The sequence below is a fragment of the Chiloscyllium plagiosum genome, unplaced genomic scaffold, assembly GCF_037043375.1.
Source record: "Chiloscyllium plagiosum isolate Xiang-an unplaced genomic scaffold, Cpla_swu_hap1 HiC_scaffold_47, whole genome shotgun sequence".
NCBI classification, from domain to species: domain Eukaryota; kingdom Metazoa; phylum Chordata; class Chondrichthyes; order Orectolobiformes; family Hemiscylliidae; genus Chiloscyllium; species Chiloscyllium plagiosum.
In genome coordinates, this window is record NW_028270185.1 from 31,695,419 (window position 1) to 31,711,142 (window position 15,724).

The window sequence follows — 15,724 nt, forward strand, 5'->3', positions numbered from 1 at the left end:
GCAAAAGCTCCTCATTAATGAGCATGCAACTTTTTACACTATCTTTCAACAAATTATCTGGAATGCGTTCTGATACACTCTCAGTACCACTTGCTGAATTGCAGCTTTGATTGTACAATGTCCTGAATCACAAAAGTAGAAGTCCTGCACAGATTCACAATGATCAAACCCAGCTATATCTCGCAATTATTATCAGATCACGTTATGTCAAAATATCTCCAGTTTTGTCAAGAATTGTCAAAAAGTCATAACTTTGAGGTTTTATGATCATAAACGTTATTTATAAATGTTGGAAGTGACCAATCGATCTGGACTGGGTGTTCACAAACAATTTGGAATGGTGAGGACAGTGAAAGGTGAGAGTTTCCTTTAATGCTTATTGTAACAGGCTTGAGCAGGACAGCATACTATACAACTGACCAATGTATCCAGCAATGGTCAGGTAACTGAACAACACAGACAGGTAAAATTTGAATAGCAATACATGCAACAGCATAACAATTTTCTTGAAAACTATATTTAGTATTATTCAGGGCACAAAAATTATACATTGTTAACAAATTATTGACTGTGATCCAGGAGATCCAGGGCACATTGTTGGTTACCGTTATTCATTGGAACCTGATGCCTTCGTCCCTCTCCATTGATGTAGATAGGGGTCTGCCCTCCATCTTGCTTCCTGAAGTCAATGATCAGTTCTTCTGTTTTGCAGACATTGAGACAAAAATTGTTATCATTGCACTATGAAACCAAGCACGCTATCGACTTCCTATATTGTGACTCATCATTATTCGATATGCAGCCTACAACCATGATGTCATCAGCAAACATGTAGATGTTAGTATGAAATGTGGCCAATCAGTCATGTGTACAGGGAGTGTTTGGGAGCTGAGGATGCATCCTTATGGGACAGTGTTGAGAATTATTGTAGAAGAGGTGCAGTTAGCTACCTTCACTGAATGCGGTCTGTGCATCAGGAAACTGAGAATACAGTTGCAGAAGTTAGAGCCATGCCCTAGGTCTTGGAGTTTTAAGATTAGTTCAATTGGTATTATAATGTTGAAGGTGGAGCTGCAGTTGATTAGTAGGAGCCTGATGTAGGTATCCTTATTATCTAGATGTTCCAGGGACAAATGTAGGTCTCGGGAATTGTGTCCACTGTGGGCCTGTTCTGCTGACCGGTAAATTGCAAGGGAATGAAGTAGTGTGATCATGTTGCTCCACCTCTTTCTCCTTTCATTCCATTCCTCATGTGGACTCCTCGTTCCATTATCTGCTGCATCTATCTGGCTCTCAGTTACTTGGATTTATTCCTCAATTGAATTATTTTTATAACTGGATATTTCACTGCATATGTTAACTGGTCTCTGAATGCTCTCTGCGTCACCACATAAATAAAAGCATTTGTGCAGCAACTCAGGTTCTGCAGCATGAAAGCGATTCTTTTAAATGTACGAAAAGCAGTGTAATTCAAAGAATTAGCAGCACTAAACATATATAAAATGTACCCCAACCAGAGAAGTATGAAGCTTGCACATATGGCAAAGAGTAAAATAGCAGATTTCTTTCTGCTCTCCAGCTCTGGGTCATTCTCTATTTTTCTCTGACCTTTCAGTTCCACACGCACCTTAATTGCCTCAAAGATTTGTCTGACAGTCAGGACATTGACAAATAGAATAAAAGTGAATGGGAACATTGTTGTTAAAAATTGTTCAAAATATTTGAAACTTGCCCACCGACGGCTATTATAATAACTGCCTTTGGTAAAACAGTACCATGGAACATTGTTGATGATCCTTCCAGGTTTAAATCGGAAGTAGTTAGGAATGTTCTTTAAGGAAAAGAAAATATAAATTGTTGCTAGAACCCTCATTGCAGTTTTCTCTGTGCAATACTTAGTTTTCATCTGATGAAAACTGATGGCAACAAATCGATCAAAAGAAAAAGCAGCAGTGAACCAGACAGAACAATCAATGGCTGAGCAGGTCAGGACATAGATAACACTGCAAACAGGAGTGATGTTCAGGAAACAACGTGGATAATAATAAGACACAAATCTATCAAGTACGATATCAAAAACGATGAACAGTAGATCAGATGTTGCCATGGCCACCAGGTAGCGAATGGTGCATGTAGAAAGACCACACTTGCCTCGAGCCAAGAGTACAATCACCACTAGACTCATTGTAAGAGAGAGAAAGGAGAAAAAGAGACTTGAAGTTACAATCTGGGCTCAGGCACAGAGAGTAAGTAATGGCAAGAAGGTCGTTGTTATAAACCACATGAAGTCTCGAATCTGAATCTCAGTAGCAAACTCTCTAAATGAATCATTTGCACATTTAAAAGACAGAGGTAAGAACATGAGCGACAGTTTATTCATAGCAACATGGTCACATATTCAATATTTTGTTTGGATTGGCAGTGGTTGCTTTGAGCTGTTTTATAGGTTACTCTTACTGGTTGGATTTTCCTATAGGACCACAACATCTACACAAAGGCACCTTGCAAGAGTAAATCAACAATGTTGTACATTTAGCACAAACATTGATTGCAAAATTCTTGCAATCAGTTTTGGAGTTTCCACAGCTCAGATTGTGTCTAGAATTTTAGGTCCACACTGTATGAACTATAATATGGGATATTAAATCACTTCACAGTGACCGGGAGTGGATGCACTCCACAATATGAAATTTTAAAAAATGATAAAATTTTGAGTCCTTCCCACGTGTACAGGATTGAACATACCAACAATTTTATCCATGGAAGTATTCAGCAGTGAATCCAGGCATCATACCCAAGTTAGGTGCCTACCACAATTATAAGAATTTCAATATTTGGCACGGAGTCCCTGACCTGTCTGAGACTGTACTCCACTGCTCCCATCCAAATCCATGCAGCATTGGTTATTGCAACTTTCTAGTTTAGAATTCACACTTTTTATCTGGGATGAAGTAAAGTTTCCTGTCTGATGTCCAGGCTCTCTCACACAAGCTCCTCTCCTTGTGAACAGAGATCCTCCTCCCAGATTCAGGGCACATGCTGGGGCTAAGAATGTCCATAGGTTACCCAACACACACCTTGGAAATCACGAGAATGGTTCTAAAGCTTGTTGTGGGAGACCCAAACATTGTTCCATTGCCTGGCTTCAGAGGCTCTCTCTGAATTCAGGCCAATATTAAAGGTTAGGGGAGATGATGGGCTCATGGTGACTCTAAAATGATTGCTCTCTTTTTTTAGACCACTTCTTGTGATAGGATATCCTTATGTGATGTTCATTTTCACGAGCGTGCAACTCCCAAAATTGACCCAGTTTTGAAGATAAAAGATCTTGAATTTGATTGTGTAATTTTCTAAAGTAAGGAACACCAACGCATCAACCCACAGACGACAGGGAAATGTATCTGTCTTCTGGCTTCTAGACCAATAGTAGTTGGGAAATTCATTGGACAAGACAAAATAAGCTTTGACATGGATCATGCACTGGAATAGCTGACATCCTGAATCCAGCAAGATATCAGCACCAAGCTTCCCTACTTTCCTGTTGGTTATTTCTCTTGCTGTCTCCCATGTGGGACATTCTTTTGGACAATAACCACAGCTCAGGTTCCGAGCTGTCTTCTTTCAGATGTGGGAATATTTGTTAATTTTAAATTTACTCACAAAATGTGAGTTTTGTTGTCTGGACCAATAAATCTTGCCTAATTCTAATTGCTTTTGAGATCGTACTGGAGAGCAGCATTTTTGAACACCTACATTATCTGGTGGATAGGAAAACCCTGTATATTTTGGAGCAGAGTTCCATAATGTTTAGACAGCAGTAGTAATGGAACAATGATGTAGAGTAGATTAGATTACTTTACAGCGTGGAAACAGGCCCTTCGGCCCAACAAGTCCACACTGACCTGCCGAAGCGCAACCCACCCATACAGTTGCCCCTTACCTAACACTACGGGCAATTTAGCATGGCCAATTCACCTGACCTGCACATTTTTGGACTGTGGGAGGAAACTGGAGCACCCGGAGGAAACCCACGCAGACATGGGGAGAACGTGCAAACTCCACACAGTCAGGCGCCTGAGGCGGGAACTGAACCTGGGTCTCTGGCGCTGTAAGGCAGCAGTGCTAACCACTGTGCTACCGTGCTGCCCAAGTTAGAATGAAATCTATACTGAAAGGGAAGTAGCATGTGTTGGTGTTTCTATGCAACTCCTGCTCTTGTTCTTCTAGCTATTAAAGGTCATGGTTCTGTGAGGTACTGTCAAAAAACACTTGGAGTGTAATGTTTTGCATCTGTGGATGGTATTCATTGTGGGTCATTCATGTTATTAGTGAAGAGAGTGAGTATGGAATGTGGTAATTGGCAATCTGATCAATCAGCTGTTTGTACTGCACAATGTGGTGCTTTGTAAATGTTGTTGGAGATGCTTTCAGAGAGACACTTGGAAAGCATTCCATCCCACCCAAGCTATACTTTCTGGATGATAGACATGGATTGGAGAGACAGACAGGGAGCTTATTGCTGCATTAATCAATATCTGACATACTCCTGTGTCCACAGCACTTGCATGGCTGGACCAGATCATTTTCTTGTCAATGGTTGGGCCAGGTTGTTGTTAGCCATGCATTCAGTGACAGTAATGTCACTGTAAGCCAATGGCATATTGGTAGATTCTCACTTCTTGGCGTTGGCTATTCCCTTGTGCTTGTGGGATACGAATGTTACTTGTCAATTACCAGACCAAGTTAGATGTTATCTCACTGTATAATGACACAGTTAAAAATCACACAATACCAGGTTATAGTCCAACAGGTTTAATTGGAAACACACTAGCTTTCAGAGCGACGCTCCTTCATCAGGTGATTGTGGAGGGCTCGATCGTAACACAGAACTTATAGCAAAAATTTGCAGTGTGATGTAACTGAAATTATACATTGAAGAATTGATTGTCTGTTAAGCCTTTCATCTGTTAGAATACAGTGATAGTTTCACTTCTTTCATGAAAGCTCTGAAAGCTAGTGTGCTTCCAATTAAACCTGTTGGACTATAACCTGGTGTTGTGTGATTTTTAACTTTGTACACCCCAGTCCAACACTGGCCTCTCTGAATTATAATGACACAGATCTTTTCATTATCTAAGGAGATGTAAATGGTGCAGAATATTGTGCAAGCATGAACAAACCTCTCTACTTTGGAAATAAGTACTAAAGGTGGAGTCTCAACAATCTGTACAGTTGTAATAAGACTTCCCTATATTTACACTTCAAACCCATGGTAACAAAGCCCAAATTCCACTTGTATCCTTAATAACTTGATGAACATGCTAACCTTTTGTTTTACACACAAATCTCACTTTTCTGACCTTTTTGAAATCTTCCTCCATTTATAATTGTTTGCTTTTTGATTCTTCCTAGCAAAGTGTTTGACCTTATACTTTCCAGCATTAAAGCTCCAGCTTCCAAGTTTTTTGCCCATTCACTCCATGTATCTACATTCCCTTGCAGATTCCTTATGTTCTTACTAGAATATACCACAGCTATTTATATATCATCAGTAAATTTGAATACATTATACTCTATTTCCTTCTTCAAGTCATTAACATAGATAGCAAGGAATTGAGATGCTGGGACAGGTTCTGATGGCACTTCACAAATTACAAAATGTCTGTTAATCCCAACACTCCATCTTCTGTGTGTCAATCCAGTCTCAATCCATGCTAATACATTACACTCAACACTATGAGCTCCTGTCTTGAGCATTAACCTTCCATGCAGCACTTAAAAAAAAACGTTTGAAATCCAAATGCACTACATCTTCACTTTTGACTCCTCAAAGTCTGTCCACCAGCTAGAAGGCGCAAGTCAGGAATGTACTGGAATACTCCCTACAGTACCACATCCAAAAAGAAGTATGTCTCTGTTTCTTGAAAGACGACTACAGCTAAAGTTGGGGTACGAAACTTTAAAAAGATTTAGCGATGCAAGATGCAGAGATGGAATTTCCATGAATAAGGGTGATGACAACTAGAGTTTGTTTTGTTAGAATATTCATTCAGCATTCGAACACTTTGTAATGGGAAAGGCATGTCAGCGATAGTCAGGGATACTCCTACTGGCTAAGTTGTTCCCCTCCCCACACTCAGTATAATTTTACTTTGAGAGATGCTCCCAGTGACACCTGAACACTGGGGTAAGTTGTTTCCCTTTAGCTAGGAACCCACACTCAGTGCAATTCTAATTGCAAGATGCTAACTGAATCACAATGCCACTGGAATTAGATGTTCCCTTCAGGCTATTGACCCACATACAAAACAATTCTACAGTGAAAGATATTAGCGATTGACGGTATTTTACTATTCATGGTCCACATTGAATACAATGCTGCTTTTACAGATACCCACAGGAAAGCGAGAACACTGGGTCACAAATTTCTCATGACCAATTTTTTGTTTACTGACAGAATTGTTGGCTGGCTAATATTTATTAGTCAACCTCAGTTGCCCTTGAGAGGTGATGTGAGCTGCGTTCTTGAACTGCTGCAGTCCATGTGCTGTAGAGTGCCTCCAAAATGCCATAAGGGAATGGATTCCAGGATTTTGACCCAGTCTGACACTGAAGGCATCGTGATATATTTCCAAGTCAAGATGGAGAGTGACTTGGAGAGGAACTTTCAGGTGGTAGTGTTTCCAAGTATCCACTGTCCTTGTTCTTCTAGATGGTACTAATCATAGTTTTGGACAGTGCTGTTTAAGGACTTTTAGTGAATTTCTGCACGTATCCTGTAGACTGAACACACTGCTGTCAGTGGTGAAGATAGTGGCTGTTTGTGGATGTAGTGCTAATCAAATGCACTGCTTTGTTTAGGATGGTGTCAAGATCCATCAGTTTTGTTGAAGTTTCACTCATCCAAGCAATTGGGGAGTATTCCATCACCTTGTGCCTTGCAGGTGGTGGACAGAGTTTGGGGAGTCAGGAGGTGATTTGTTTGCTACAGTATTCTGAGCCTCTGACCTGCTATCTCAGCCACTGTATTGATGGGGTGAGGCCAGTTGAATTTCTGGCCAATATTGATAATGGGGAATTCACTGATGTTAACACCATCGAATGTCAAGGTGTGGAGGGAAGGTCATCTGTTATCACAGATAGTCATTGCCTTTATGGCGTGAATCTTATCTGCCATTTTTCAGCCCAAGCCCAGATACCCAGCATACCTGGCAGCACAGTGGTAATCAATGCTGTCTCACAGCACCAGGTGCCCAAGTTTAGGTTCTAGCCTTGAAGGATCATCTACATGGAGTTTACCTGTATGTGTGGTTTTGGTTTCAATGGTTTCATCTCACAGTCCAAAGCTGTGCAGGATCGGTAGTTTATCCATGGTAAATGCAGAATTACGCCAGTAGGGTGGTGGTGTGGGATGGTTTTCGGAGGGTTGGTGCTGACCCAATGGGCTGAATGACCTCTGTCTGCACGTAAACCCTATCCCTAAGAATCATCTCTAATAGATTATTTTAATATCCGTTCATCCGTATGCTGTTGATGGACTATGACTCAATTGGTGATCCTGATACAGTATCTAATGCAGCAAGTTCCTCAATACTGAACATCAGATCAGTTGGTGTCACAGTAGCAGGGTTGATTTTCGCTCCATATGGCCGGATGTTCTTGATCCTGATTGGAGTCTCGGAGCAGCACAACTATATCAAATATCCGAAATTGCATATCAGTCACCCCAAACCAAAATGTCTTTCATCTACAAAACGTTATGTTGTCCCACCCAATCTCCACCGTTCTGAGCCAGGTACAATGACAGAGGTTTCACAAAGTTGATGGAGTACCACAGTACATGGTGTAACACTCCAGCCTCAAGGTGAATCCGTCTAAAAATATATCCAGGGGTTTTAGTCTCTTAAAACATCAGTCCTGACAAAATAGTCATAATAATAATGTTATAACAATAATGTGAATAATAATGATAGCAATTACATATTTAAACTGACAGCCAAAGTCTAAATAATAATCCCAAATGAACGCAAATTGGAGGACCTTCACATTATCATTTGGGGAACATCAAAGGATAAAGCAAGAAAACGCAAGATAGAAAACATCCTGTTGGACAATTTGATCCTCTGAGGCACCTAAAACTCCAGACCTCAACGCTTATCCGATTGGGCTCTGCACCACAGCACTGTACATCATTTTACAAATGGCACACCTCACATAGCATTCACATAATTTCAACAATCTACATTGTAGTTGGAACCTTATGTTCCATAACCTCCCAGTGATCTGTCCTCACAAATATCATAACCCCAGGCATCCACTGACTGACAAAAACTCAAGGTGGTCAAAGCCATCTTGGCTGATCCACCCCTATCATGATTAGATTTTCTACAGGGTGGAAACATTTGGCCCAAAAGGTCCACACTGACACTAATTAATGGACCTAACACTGCCCATGATCAATTCACCTGACCCTACACATGTTTAGATTGTGGATGGAAATCCACACAGACACAGGGAGAACATGCAAACTCCATGCAGACAATCACCAGAGGCAGGAATTGAACCCAGGTCACTGGTGCTGTGAGGCAGCAATGCTAACCACTGAGCCACCATGTCACAGGGAACCTAATCTAATCCACCTGACTGAGAGCAGGCTTTAAGTGACCATGGAGAGAGAATGGTCTTGATAAACCCTTTCTAGACAACCTGGGGCCGGTGCTCAGCCAAACTTCTTCATTGAGGCCTCAGTGTCAACCCATTCTGCACAGTACAGAGAAACAGACACCGCTACACGTTACTGAGAAACTTCCGAATCGACAAACAATTCACTTTAAACTCTGTAAGTGAGAGCACTTTCATCTGACATTGGGATTTGCCTTGCTAAATGGAAATTAAATCATCAGTAAATGCAGATCGGAAATATAGACTTATGTAACTTAAGTTGTTCCAAGACTTACCGGGTACACCAACAATGACAAGGATGGTGTCGTATATTTTTGAGATCATTATATTTGGAAAATACATTTTGTTGTTTGTGAAACAACCTCTCCCTTCCTGCTGCTGGCATCTGTCCGAATTGGAGAATTCTCTCAAAATTAGAGATGAGACATATCCAGAGACATCGTTTTATATTTTGTGATTCATTTTATATTTTGTTGTATCCCTCCTGGGAAAATATGATTACACATTCACCTTTTTAATATCATTTTAAACAAAGAGATTACGACAACAGGTTTATTTTGATGATGTAATGTCATTGAAATTTAAGTCTACATTTGAATACCCCAAAGACTGGATGAATCTAATTTTATTTGGTCACAACCACTTCTTGCACCCTGTCATCAAACAAGAATGCTTGCAGTGTTTCACACACTGATAGTCCCATCAACATCTGAATATCTTTTGATATTCTTTTCTGTGATGACTTTTATTTTACTGAGGATATTCAAACATTCAATACCTCATGTTGTACCTTGACAGCTGTTCTACTGCACACTGTTATACCACTATTTTCCTTGTTAATTCAGTTCCACAACTCGTTTGGGAAAGTCTGTCTGATTGAACACTCAAATACCGAAGCTGAAACTAATACTGACCCCAACAATTACTGGAACTTACACTTGGTAATAATTTCTCAAAACACAGACAAAAAGAAATCAGAACCTTAACTTCAAAATTATAGAATGATAGCACCATATAGGACAGAGGTGACCCATCGATCCATAAAGATTGTCCCTCCAAAGATTACATGAAAAGCTGCACAAGTCCCACTCCCCAGCACTTAGTCCACAGTCTTGAATGTTATGACATTTCAAGTGCTCATTCAAGTACTTTTTAAAGGTTTTGAGGATTTCCTCCTCAGTTACCCTCCTGGGCAATGCACTGTAGGCCCCTTCCATATTCTGGATGTCATGTTCCCTCTAAACCTCCTGCCTTTCAGCTACACCTCAGTGTTGGCCCTTCACTTACTAGGATGCTACCTGGAGTGGAAGTTTTGAGCTATAAGACAGGGTTGAATAGATTGGGACTTTTTTTCCCCGGGAACGTAGGAGACTGAGAGGCAACCTTATTGAGGTTTATTAAATCTTGTGAGATACATATAAGATAGATAGCCAACAGACTTTCACCAGTATAGGAGAGTCAAAAATTAGAGGGCATAAGTTAAGGTGAGAGTGGAGAGATACAAAAGGATTCAGAGGGACACTTTGTTCAGACAGACAGTGGTGAGTGCTTGTAACAGGCTGCCAGAAGCAAGTACAATTTTGTGATTTGATTAGATTAGAATCCCTACAATGTGGAAACAGGCCTTTCGGCCCAACAAGTTCACACTTGTTGCCCACCAAGACCCATTCCCCTTTCCTAACACTATGGACAATTTAGCGTGGCCAATTCACCTAACCTGCGCATCTTTGGACTGTGGGAGGAAACCGGAGCACCCGGAGGAAACCCACACAGACACAGGGAGAATGTGCAAACTCCACACAGACAGTTGCCCGAGGCGGGAATTGAAACCGGGTCCCTGGCGTTCTGAGGCAGCAATGCTAACCACTGAGCCGCCGTGCCAGCCTAAGAAGCATTTAAAAAGGTACATGGATGGGATAGGTATGGAGTGATATGTACCAAATCCAGGCAAATGGGACTAGTTTAATTGTGAAAACTGGGTGGCACGAGCAATTTGGGCCATGCTGAGAATCTCTATGACTTTATCTATTCCTGGACTGGTAAAGACACATATCTTGTATGCCTTAACTATCCTATTACCCTGTCTTGCTGCCTTTGGGGATCTGTTAACAAGCACCTCAAGGTCCTTCTGTTTCTCTGAGCTTCCTGGTGTCCCACCACTCAGTGCCTTATGTTGTGACTTCTACTAAAGTGCATCATCTCACATTTGTCAGAGTTAAATTGCATCTGCCACTGATCTGTCCGTCTGACTGGTTTATATTATTTATGAATATGACAAACAATAAGGGATTCAGCACTGATCTCTGTGATACACACTGTACATGAGCCTTTAATTACACAAACAACCTTCTATCAATATCCGCTGCCTCCTCTGACTGAGCCAATTTTCCAGCCAACTTGCCAAGTTACTCCAGCTGCCATATGTTTTTACCTTCATTCTGAATCCCCCATGTGGAACCTTGTCAAAGACTTTGCTAAAACCCTGTAAACTACTTCAATTGTCCTAGCCACATCCACAGACATGGTCACCTCCTCAAAAACTCCACCAGATTTGTTAGGCATGACCTCCATCTGACAAAGCCGTGCTGACTATCCATGATCAAACCTTGTTTCTTTAATTGGATATGAATTCTTTCTTTTGGAATTTTCTCCAATAATTTCTCTAACATTGATAGACACTCACTGGTCTGTTATTCCTGGTCTACCTCTACCACATTTCTCAAAAAGTGAAAACACTTCAGCTGTCCTCCAGTTCATTGACACTTCCCCCCTGGCCGGAGAGGAATTAAACAGGGTCGGAGTCCCTGTAATTTCTTCCCTTGTCTCCTTGGTTACAATTCCTCCAGACCTCAGGATTTGTGTACTTTGAAGCTCCCCAGTCTTCAATAACTGTTCTCATCATATATAAATCTGCTCAAGAGACACTGAGAGTGAGATTGTTGTTTTGCATTTTGCATGTTTCCTTCCCAGTGCTGTTCCCATCCTTACTGAGGTGGGGGCAACATGTGTTCTTAGAACCATGGGTTTCAAATTCCAAATTTTCAGATAAGCACATTCCAAAGTCCTTTAAGACAAAGGGGAAGAAAGAGTTCTTATTCATGCAGAAGAATTTCTTAGGTATTTTACACACAGAGACACAGAAAGACATGTACGCATGTGTGCACATACACACACCACATTTACCTCTCACACATATAAATTATTCTTTTACCTTTCTACTCAATACCTCCCTCTGTTTGGGAAAATAATTCCCTCTAATCATCCATCGTTCCATTATAACTCCCACTGAGCAAATACACAAAGCTATCTTGCCCTGATACAAACTGGATGATCTCACAATTGGTCATAGTCAAGACAAATTCATGTAATTGACCACTATCACTGTCTGTCGTATTTCCATTTTTTGGGATCAAATAGAAACAAATTAACTTATCACTAAATGGTAAAATACAAACCTTAAAACTTTATTGGGTAATTGGAACAGTGGTTAGCACTGCTGCATGGCAGCACCAGAGACTTGGGTTCAATTCCCGCCTCAGGCGACTGTGTGGAGTTTGCACATTCTCCCCATGTCTGCGTGGGTTTCTTCCGGGTGCTCCGGTTTTCTCCCACAGTCCAAAAATGTGCAGGTTAGGTGAATTGGCCATGCTAAATTGCCCATAGTGTTAGGTGAAGGGGTAATTGTAAGGGAATGGGTCTGGGTGGGTCGGTGTGGACTTGTTGGGCCGAAGGGGCTGTTTCTACACTGTAAGTAATCTAATCTAAAAAAAAATCAAGTTGGGTTCCAAATCAGCCAGGAAGCCAGCCATTGAATTAGCTCATATTCAGATACTTCAGAGCTACTATCATGGAATTGGGTCAAATCCCAGCATGACAAAACTTCAATTTCATAAGTATGTGGATTATAAACTCTAATGTCAACCATGAAACTAATGTCAGTTGTCAAAGAAAATGCACCTGGTTCATTAATATCCTTTAAGGAAAGATAACTAGTGTCCTTACCTGGTCTGGGCTACATGTGACTCCAGACCCACAGAAGTTGGTGTGGTTTATGGAGGTCAGCCATCTAAGCTCCAAGACCTCACAGCAGGAAGTCCTCAAGATTGTGTCCTAGCCCTAACTATCTTTAGCGACTGTATACTTGACCTTCTCTCAATCAGAATGCCATAAATCAGAGGGTTCGCTAAACTTTCACAATGTTCAAAGCATTCTTACATCCTCAGATACTGAACACTCCATGTCGCTCTGTCACAAGATCCCTGAAAATTCCAGCCTGGGCTGACAATTGGCAATTAACATTCACGCTATACAAATGGGAAGCAATTATCACCTTTAATAACAGATCACCTAAATAATGTTTCTAGACACTTAAGGGTTTGCTATTGTTGAATCCTCTACGATCAACAGTATTGTAGTTACCATTGAGCTGAAAATGAACTGGACTCATGAGATAAGTCCTGCTCACTGTGGATAGAATGACAGGTCAGAGAGCAAAAATACTGCCGTGAGTGACGCAGTTCATGGCACCAAACGCCTCTCTGCTATCTACAAGGCACACATCAGGAATATGATGGAATACACCCCATTTGACTGGATGAAATGTATCTCCAACAACAGTCAAGAAATTGGACACCACCATGATAAACACACAATGCTGTAGACACTTGAAGCCTGAAATGAAACCGGAAAGTGCTGGAGAAAGTCAACAAGCCTGACAGCATCGGTGGAGAGAAATACAGAATTAACCTTTTGATTCCAATATAACTCCTCGTCAGAACAGTACTGAGGAGGAGTCATGTAGGACTAGAAACATTAATTCTCTTTCTCTCTTAACATATACTACCAGACCTGCTGAATTTCTTCAGCAATTGCTTTTTTAGGACAAAGTAGCCAGTTTGATTGGCACCATCTCTACAAACATGCAGTGAATCCAACACCAATCCTCTGTAGCAGCCTTATGTATCAACAACTAGATATGCTCCAGTAACTCACTAATGCTCCTTAGACTGCATCTTCCAAATATACGACCATACCTTCCGAAAGACAAAGGCAGTTGATACATGAGAAACCACTACCTACATGTTCCCTTCCAAGCCACTCAGTATCGTGCCTTGGATATATATTCCTTCCATATCCCCATAGTCATAGTGAACCACAGGCTGTTCTCTCATTAGCGAGACATGACTGATCGTGAGTTTAACCTGAGTGTCACCATGCCCCAGGGGAGGGGTGAGGTTGAGAAAGTAGGACCTTCATGGTAATCTCAGCTGGTGTGTGGGGATTGAACCTGTGCTGTCGGTGTCACTCTATATCATGAACCAGCTGTCCAGCCACCATTGCCGCAGGGGATTAGTTAGCACCTTTGGCTGGACAGCTGATGTGAGATGTAAAGAGCTGAGGTGATTCTTAGGTTAAACTTACCACCAGTTGTCTCCCTCTCTCTCTCTAGGAGAGAGCAGCCACATGTTTCTAGGGCGATTTCTACAGTATCCCTTGTTACGACACGGGGTAAACCCTCCTGCTTAATTTAAAACTACCAACACAGAAAAGATTGACCCTGTGCAGTAATCTGTAAAGATTTGAATGGCCAAGTACTATTTAAAGTAAAATTAGTAACTTTATTTCTTAAAATATAATAGAGAATAATTAACTAACCACTATTTACAATTTCTTTCTCTAACCTACATTCTACCTTCCCTTCTATAATACTAGTCCAATAAACTCCCAATTAAGATTTACAAAATAACACTTCTTATCTCAAAACCAGGCAGCTGTAGGTTCTTGTCTTCGGATCTTCCTGTGTCTGGAGTACTGAGGGACAGAAGTACTCTAACTCCCAGTACTTTTGCTTAACAGAAATCTTAGTTTTCGCTTGTGAGTAAACAATTGATCAGATATTGATGTCTGTTTGTGGAAGGAAATTTCCATCACTTGCATCTACCTTCTAATTTATAAATGGTGGATAGAATTTGACAGTCACTCAGTATCTAGTCTATGCCACATTCTCAAATCCATATTTGTAATAATCAGGCAGTTTAATATTTTCTTGCTGGAAATGGTGATTTCTTCATTAGTAAGTACTACCTGCCACACGATGTTGTCCAGGTTGTGCTGCAGGAGCCTTGTGAGCTGCCTTATTCTGGAAGGAATTGGGAATGGAGCTGAATGATGTAAAATTGCTAATGAACATCGCTGTGACTTTATATGATAAATGGAAGATTGTTGAAGGAACAGCTGAAAATGGACAAGATGAGGATGCCACCTGGAAAAACTCCTGATCATAGAATCCCTACAATGTGGAGAAAGACCATTTGGCCCATTGAGTATGTGCTGACCCTCCCAAGAGCTTTCTCCTCAGACCCTGCTCCCTACCCTACACTGTAATAACACATTTACTATGTTTAATCCACCTAACGTGACATCTTTGGACTGTGGGAGGACACTGGAACACACAACGGAAACCCATGCAGAACATCAGGAGACTGTACAAACTCCACACAGACTGTCACCCAAGGCTGGAATTGAACCTGGATCCCTGGCACTGTGAGGCAGCAGTGCAAACCGCTGAGCCTGATGTCCCGAGAGAAAGGCAAAATGTTGCCAATGCTGGAAATCTGAAATTAAAAACACAAAATGCCAGGAAAGCACATGTGATCAGACAGTATCTGTGGAGAGAAACAATTTGGTACAGGTCAGGACCTTTCCACATGAGATGCAACCTTCTTGAGACATCCGAGATTCCCAGAGGTCGATGCAGAAAGATTGGTTCCTCTTGCAGGAGCAGAGGGCATAATCTCTGAATAGTCTCTCACCTATCTAAGACAGATGAGGTAGAATTTCTTTTCTGAGTGTAATGAATCTATGGAATTATTTATCACAGAGACTGTATAGGCTGTATAAGGACATTCAATACTGAGCAATCTTTCAGGGAATCAGTAAGCATTATATCAAATCAGTCATGATTTCATTAAATGGCAAAGCAGACTTAAGGGACGGCATGACCACCTTCTGCTGTGTCTTACTGCAAGGATTAACAGATGTA